Genomic DNA, 7,311 nt, shown 5'->3' with positions numbered 1-7,311 from the left:
GTGTATCATCTCGATGCCATGCTCTTAGTGCGGAGCACTTAACAGCTGCTCAGCAACCTTCCTCCTGCCCTGAGAAGAGGCAGCCAAAATCTGTCCTGTGGGGACACTGTCTCCTGGACTGGACCCTACCGATGAGAAAGTTTGTGAGTCCCACAGGTGTATGCAACTGTGGATGTCAGATGTAAAAATGCAGAGCGCTTTACTGAGGAAAGGTAGATACTCCCAGAAGAGTAAAGATGGAGGGGTTGAAAATCTGGGGACTGAACGTATAAATCTCCTTGTGTGACTTCAGCTCAGATAGATGAAGTGGCTACGCCTAGGTTTGTGGTGAAACAAGAACCAGAACAGAGGTCTAGGGACTCCTACAACACAGCAAGTGACACTTCTCCCCCCTGGTTAATCCATCTTCTTCTGAATCATTTATTTATGTTTTGAGGCTGCTTATGAAGTTCAGAGGCATTAGGCTGGAGAAGAAAGTGCGGAGAGGCGTTGCATGTGCTGTCAGCCCCCCGGCGGTGTGTCCATCTGCTCTCATGCGCTAACGAAGACCTGCTGCGCGATGCCTTTCAGGAAGCTCCACTCTTCAGGGCCTTTTGCATTAATCTTTAATATGCTCTTAGTGTGCTTGTCATGTAGGAATTCAAAGACAGAAAATAAGCTGCTTAGCAAAGATGGGGCGTATTAGCTGAGTTCTACTCCAGGCTGTGGGACAAATCCACCAGCCTCTGGTACAGAAGAGACTAGCTCGGGCTAACATGCCCTTTTGCAAAATTTTTCCGAAAAGGAGAGGGAAACACATCAGCACCATAATGGATCCCATCCTGTGTTTTTTAAGCCTTTCTTTGTTTGAGCTACCTGATCTCTCCAAGAAGACAGATGAGGAAAGTTCTCAATGGACACCCAGCAAAGCTGCCAAGAAATGCACACCAGATGAACGGGGTCACAACCACTTCAAAAGTTACCTCCGGTAACAGTCCAAATGCCCAAATTCAGTGTATTACCCATCTAGAAGCAGGTCCACAAAGTCAAAGGAATTACCTCTGTACATACCTGCTTTCAGAGGAACATTGGGTTGGAAGTTTGTGAGCACAACTTCACTAGACCTAGCCTAGTGGCATGGACACAGCTGGGCTTGGTTTATGCCTTTGTGATAAAAGCTGAGTATCTGCGTTAGCTGTTTTCACATTAGACATCGGAGATTCCTGCTCTTTCATGTATATTGTGTCCAGAGCATTTTGCTTTGAGTTGGGAGCAAACCATTACTCAGAAGGTAATGGTATCATTCTAGGTAAAAAAATAAATCCACAAAGAGAAGATCTAGCTTAACTGTGGACTAATTCAGTGTACAGAGTGTTACGTGTTCCTGGTAGCCTGTAGAAAGACCAGTATATGCAAATTTTCTGAGTTAGTGCTGGCATATACAGTCCTGATAAAATTCAACTTATGAATTCTAGTCATGATCTTAAAGTTTATTAAAATGCACTGAAAAGGAAGGTGACATTGTAAACCGGAATAAATAGTGGTGGCTTGTAAAGCCTGAAATATCAACATGGGTATCTTGAGTGCAGTGCTAATCACAGTAAATTTGGAGTGGAAATGAGCTCTTCCAGTTTCTTCTGAAATCTTTCTCTGGTACAGAGCTGATGGTCACTCTAGGAATGTTTAATATTTGATGTTTGGCATCGTATGCTCTGTGCCAGTATGTCTCATTCAGTTTGTGTGTGTTTAACTTGTGTAAATTAACTACTCTGCAGTGGTACAGTACTTAAGAACCTACCTACTGCGATGCATCGCCTATAGCATATGTTGCTACAGAAGCTCTGTTGTTTATGAACACGGCAGGCGTGATCGCATTACAGTGATAGCTGTATTCTGCTCTGGTGTAAAGCATGGGCCTTATCCTGCCATCTGCAGCCATGCTTCTGCCAAGAGCTTGCATCCTCTTGTGTTCAAGGCACAAAAAATTGTTTTCTGTGGAATTTTCCTTCTAAGTAGGAATAGTTCCACAGGCAGGAAGATTTAGCTAAAATGTAGCAGCATCTGCTTCTCATTTTGGGAATCAGTCATTTATCCAATTTTCTAAGACTGAGATACAAGAGGTCGAATGACTTCAGTTCAGGCACCAAGTTGGTGGATCAGGTTGATTTACATCTCAAGATGCTCTTAGTTCTCTACTTTGGCCAGCAGATTTTACAAACCGATACAAAAGATAGTTTCCAGCATTAACGCAGCATTGCCTGTCTCTTCTCCTGTAACCTATGCACAGCCATATATTAAGACTCTGTAAGATCACATCACAGTGTTTTCCCAAGCCTTTATAAGTTTCCTGATTAGATATGTGTGCTGGATTTAGCCGAATCCTCACTTAAGTGCTGTATTCTATGTATCTAGGTCATTTGCACAACAATTTTTATTGTAAATCTGGAATAACAAGCACAGCTCTTGGCAGAGTTCTGCATGGCAGAAAAACTTTATGTCTTCATATAAATGCATGTGAGATTTTCTGGACGGGGGGGGAAAAAACCCACCAAACAAAAAAACCAAAAGAACAAATTAGTTAATTTGTCTGTGTTTTTTCTGGCAACTCAAGAGTAACCAGGAAAGATAACCAGAGAGACTCAGAGCTGCTGCTTTTATTCTTAGGCAAATGTGTTGGGCAGCTCTTGGACCATTTCACCTGCCTCCTTTGGTCTCAGCCCACTCTCAGTTTGGCCCCGGGCACCTGCAGCAGGGAATGCAGCAAAAACCTGCTGGTTTTATCTTCCCCAGGAGGGCTGCAGGGGGGAGCAGGGCTTGCAGTAGCGGGGAGAGGGGCAATATGCCAAAAGCTGCCCCAGAGCGGGGAAGGCACAGCTTGAGCCTTGGGCAGGGTATGGACCAGGCATCTCTGTGTGGGTACAGGCACCGCAGGCATCTCCTGCCGGCTTCTTCCCACCACAGGGGACTCTCCTGCTCACAGAGCGGAGCCCGCTGCCATAGGTGCTGTGCAGGTATTTCCAATACAAAGCAACAAAAAGGCAGTTGCTACCCTAAAGAGTTTAAAATCGAATCACTTGGAAGGAAAGCTTTGGCTCGGTTACATTAGTGGTTATCACAACCGGAGCCAGATGCTAGGTTGTGACAAAATCACCTATTGCAAAAACAAGGTAATTACACGTCTGGGTTATTTGTGAGTTGAATCAGTTCTTTCCTATTTGCTGAAATGAAATGCAAGCACCTAAGCAATGCGGTTTGCTGCGTTATTCGAACAGTGAAGCACCTCCAGCAGCACTGCTACCCAAACACACTGTAGCTCTACATGGTGAGAAAGCTGTACATGTCTGTCAGAAACCAGAAAAATTTTGAAGAATGCAGTAAAATCTGTACTGACTCAGAGAGCTGGCCTTGCTTGGGACAGCAGCTTAGCATGATAAGCACCATCTCTTGCTCTGCTTATTTCAATATATTACTAAACATTTCTGTAAAGCAGGGATTTAAAATACCCTCATTTTATTCCTTTTTTCTTCTCCTCAGTACCAAAACTCATCCCTCAGCTGCAGTGGACCCAAAGCAATGCCAGCAAATTTAGAGGATTTCTATCAGTGGCTCTGCAAGCAGGGTTTGTACCCACATGTTGAAACTTTGTATTATTTTAATAGCTTCTTTTTCTCAGAATGCATATGAAAATCATACAGATGATTTCTAGCAGGACAGTGGTTCATGCTGAGCCAGCAAATAATTTTCTAGTCTTATTTTGAATCACTCTTGGAACAAGTCTTAGCTCTGCATGTACAAACTAGACTAAAAAAAAAAAAAAAGGGGTGGGGAAAAAGACACAAGGCCCTTTGTCCTCTCTGGAATTTGTTTAAAACCTCAGGGATGAATAAGGCACTTTATTTAACCCAGCGTGGCTATAAATAGGAAGGAGCACCTTAGCCTCTATGTGAACTAGGGAATTCAGATGTGTCTCCTCAGTTACAATCATGCTTGGGAGGCACAGCTTCAATCTGAGATGTGTCCCTTTGCTGAAGGGTCATTAAAGGTAACCAAGGGCTCTGGGTTTGGTCCAAAGAGAGACCTTGAGCTAGAAGAAAGGTGCTGGTGCCAGCAGGAGTCAAATGGCTGCTTTGCCTTTGCTCATGTTTTCTGGTTGTGCTTTAAGCACCAAGCCCTCCTAGTGTTTAGCATCCCAAACCCCATCTTAATTTTTTTTCTTGTTCCTACTGGAGCAAAATTGGGTTCAGCATGGTGGGAGTGACTGTTCATCCCTGTGGTACCTCGAGGGCTTCATGATGGAAAATTCACCAGGAGCTGCTCTTCTCTCTCTGCAGAGACCCTTCGCAGGAGTGGGGTTAGCTCCTGTCCCCCCGCAAGGGACACCGTCCCAGCACCTCTGGGCCACATCACTGGGCCAAATTAACCAAAACCAAGATGGACAGGAACACCTGAGATTTAGAGAAACCCCTTCTGCAGCAGGGCTCATGAGGAGGGGGAGGATGAGCTACCCCAGCCACATGTGTGTCCTGCTAGGGAACAGCAGGGCTAGTGGCTGGACGTGGCCATTAAGAATTAGAAAACCAGCCATGCTGCTTCCAGAGCCAGTGCCCTCCACAGCTACGTGGAGACCATTTTTGTGTCCAATTCACTTTGTTCTGCCTCAGTTGTAAATTTGGGGAAAAAAAGCTAGTTGCTTCCCCCTGCACACCCAAGCTGGGAGTTAACCACTGAGTTGCTGGTTTTCATCCCACGTTCAGTTTATTTTGTTCTGCCCCTGTGTTTTCAGTTGCAGTTCTGTAGTTGCAAGACCTCACCAGCCTGAAGAGCTAACCCAGGAGGACGTACGAGGCTGCCAAGGGAAGGCTGGATTGATGGGATAGGTGCCTGTGCTAGTTCTTCCTGCCCGAATCACCATCAGTGAATAGTTAACAGCAACAATAAATTATTCCTGGTTTCCAGTGCTGTGGTATCTGGAGCTTTCCCCAGCCCCTGGGTCTGGCTGTATATCCCAGCAGCATCCCAGTCCCAGGGGTTTTCATGGCTTCATCGCCTACTGCATAGTAATGTGTGGGGGGTACAGTTGTCAGGGGTATGGAGGACATGTGGATATGTGACAATACCCAACCTATGTTTCATATATTAAATGACTAATTCATAACGAGAATTTGTCACGCTCCAGGAACCATGCCGAAGCTGAATGCTGGCTTGATTGCAAACATCCATTTAATGGATGGACTCACTGCAATCACAGGCATTTTAAACAGATTTCCTTTGGTGTGTAGGCATGAATTGTCAGGTAGGATGAAAAGATTCTTGTCCTTCATAGTGTAAGATCTGGGGTCTGAAAGCTGAGTGTGAGGAGAATAGCTCCTGGTCCATGTCCCCACCTCCCTGGAGGCCCCTGCTTCTCTGCTCCTGCCCACCCTCCTACCTGCGCTCAGGGAGCATCTCCAGAAGGGAAGTCTGCTAAGGTTAGATGTGAAGTTTTTGGACTCTTCATGGCAGAAATGTTGGAGAAAATGGAGGAAAATGTTTTACCAGTGTTCTTAGAGGAAAATTACAACTTTTTAATGTTTCAAGTTTATTTTTTTCAATTTTTTTTTTTTCTTAAGAGAGAAAACCAGAAACTTTGTTAAAAACCTAGTTTTCCAGAAATGAATGAATTTAAACTTTGGAGAGTTACTGTCTCTGAAATGAAAGCCACAATATGCTTTCAAAGACAAAGGGAAGAAGGGTGCCCTGCTCTAATTTGTGGTGGAAGCAGTGCTATATGAGTAACAGCTTTTATAACATGAATGTGAGGGATGTGCTGTTTGTTATGGGAGTCATGGCTCCCCATAGCTGCCAGGGATCACCTTTCTCCACAAAAGAATTCACACAAATATTGGATTTGGAAAAAAAAAAAGAAAAAAGATGGTAAAAACACAAATTGGGATTGATTTGATTTAGACATGACATTTTTCAGTTTAACATCATAAAAGCCAGTTTCCATCTCTTACTAGCGGTTTAAATAAAGGCTAATTCCACTGAAAATGTTATTTGCTCCTTTAGACAGGAGTGTCAAGCAGAATACATCTAAAAGAAAGAACTACTAAGCAGATGTCTGATTAAAGATAAATGAAAATGTCTCATAATATGTCAATGGGATAACATTAAATGAACCTGAGGATCCAGTGGATTTAAGTTTAAAATATAAATGTTAGGAGCAAGACAACAGTGTTCCCATGCTCATCCTATATAATTAATTACAGATAAACTCCCCCGCCTTCAGACTCAAGGAAAGAGAACAGCCAGGATTCAGCACAGCCTCACAGTGACATAAAATTGGCACCAGTTGAAATTGCATCCCCTGGAGCCATCAGGTAGCACCTGTTGCATCCTTATGTGGCTGAACACCACGTAGGAAAACCCCAGAAGGAAGGGACAGCTTCTAGGTAGGTGAGAAGGAGGCAGTGTCAGTCGCTCTACCACCCCCCCCAGGGTAATATATGCCTGGACATGAGATTTTCCATGCATGGTGCATGGAAACTCCAGTACTGAGTGACATTAAGCATCAGGTTTGCAAGTGCTGCAGGGCCAAAGCTGGGGTCATTGCCTCCAGCCTGGGATACAGAAAATTTCCCTAACCATGCCACCACTGCCCACCAGGCACAGCTCTGCAGCGGCAGGTCCCCAGCCCGGCTGTGGAGAAACTGGCTTTGCCCCCAAGCAATGCTTTTTGCCATAGTGATACACCCATCTCGGCAAGTAGCAGCTACTTTTGAACTGGGAAATAAGAGGGACTCTCACCCTCCAGTTATCTGATCCTTTGCTTTTTGGCAACTTGACGTTCTGGGAAAAAAATTGGTTGTTCAGTGGCAGACTATCTCTGCCTCTGATCTTCTCTGCCACATGACCCCGCTCTCCTTGCACAGGGTATAGGTTTCTAGTAATGTGAGTTCCTGCTGGGCTCCACAATAGCCTTTCCAGAAAATGTTAAAAAATGTGCATTGCATTAAAAGGTGAATGAAGATGAGCCAACTGGCTCGCTGCTAGCGCAGCACGCAAGGCAGCGTACCACCCAGGGCGAAGGGGCCACACCAAGCAGGGCAGCAAGAAAATCCCAAGACAGAAGCAGTGGGCGTTGAGCTGCCTGGTCTAGGAAAGGGCTCAAAGGAATGAGACAGAGATGGCAACTGCCATTGGTGTAAATGTGAATATATCTGTGTAGGAGCATGTGGGATGGAGTGCCAGTGCGAGTATTTGCACACCACGGGGCAAAGGCAGGCTTAGAGCGAGCTTCGTTCCCCTGTATTAGCTTTATTAGTGGTAGGACAGGAGCTACACACCACCACA

The sequence above is a fragment of the Harpia harpyja genome, chromosome 3 (assembly GCF_026419915.1).
Source record: "Harpia harpyja isolate bHarHar1 chromosome 3, bHarHar1 primary haplotype, whole genome shotgun sequence".
Classification (NCBI taxonomy): domain Eukaryota; kingdom Metazoa; phylum Chordata; class Aves; order Accipitriformes; family Accipitridae; genus Harpia; species Harpia harpyja.
Note: the sequence above shows the minus strand (reverse complement) of the source record.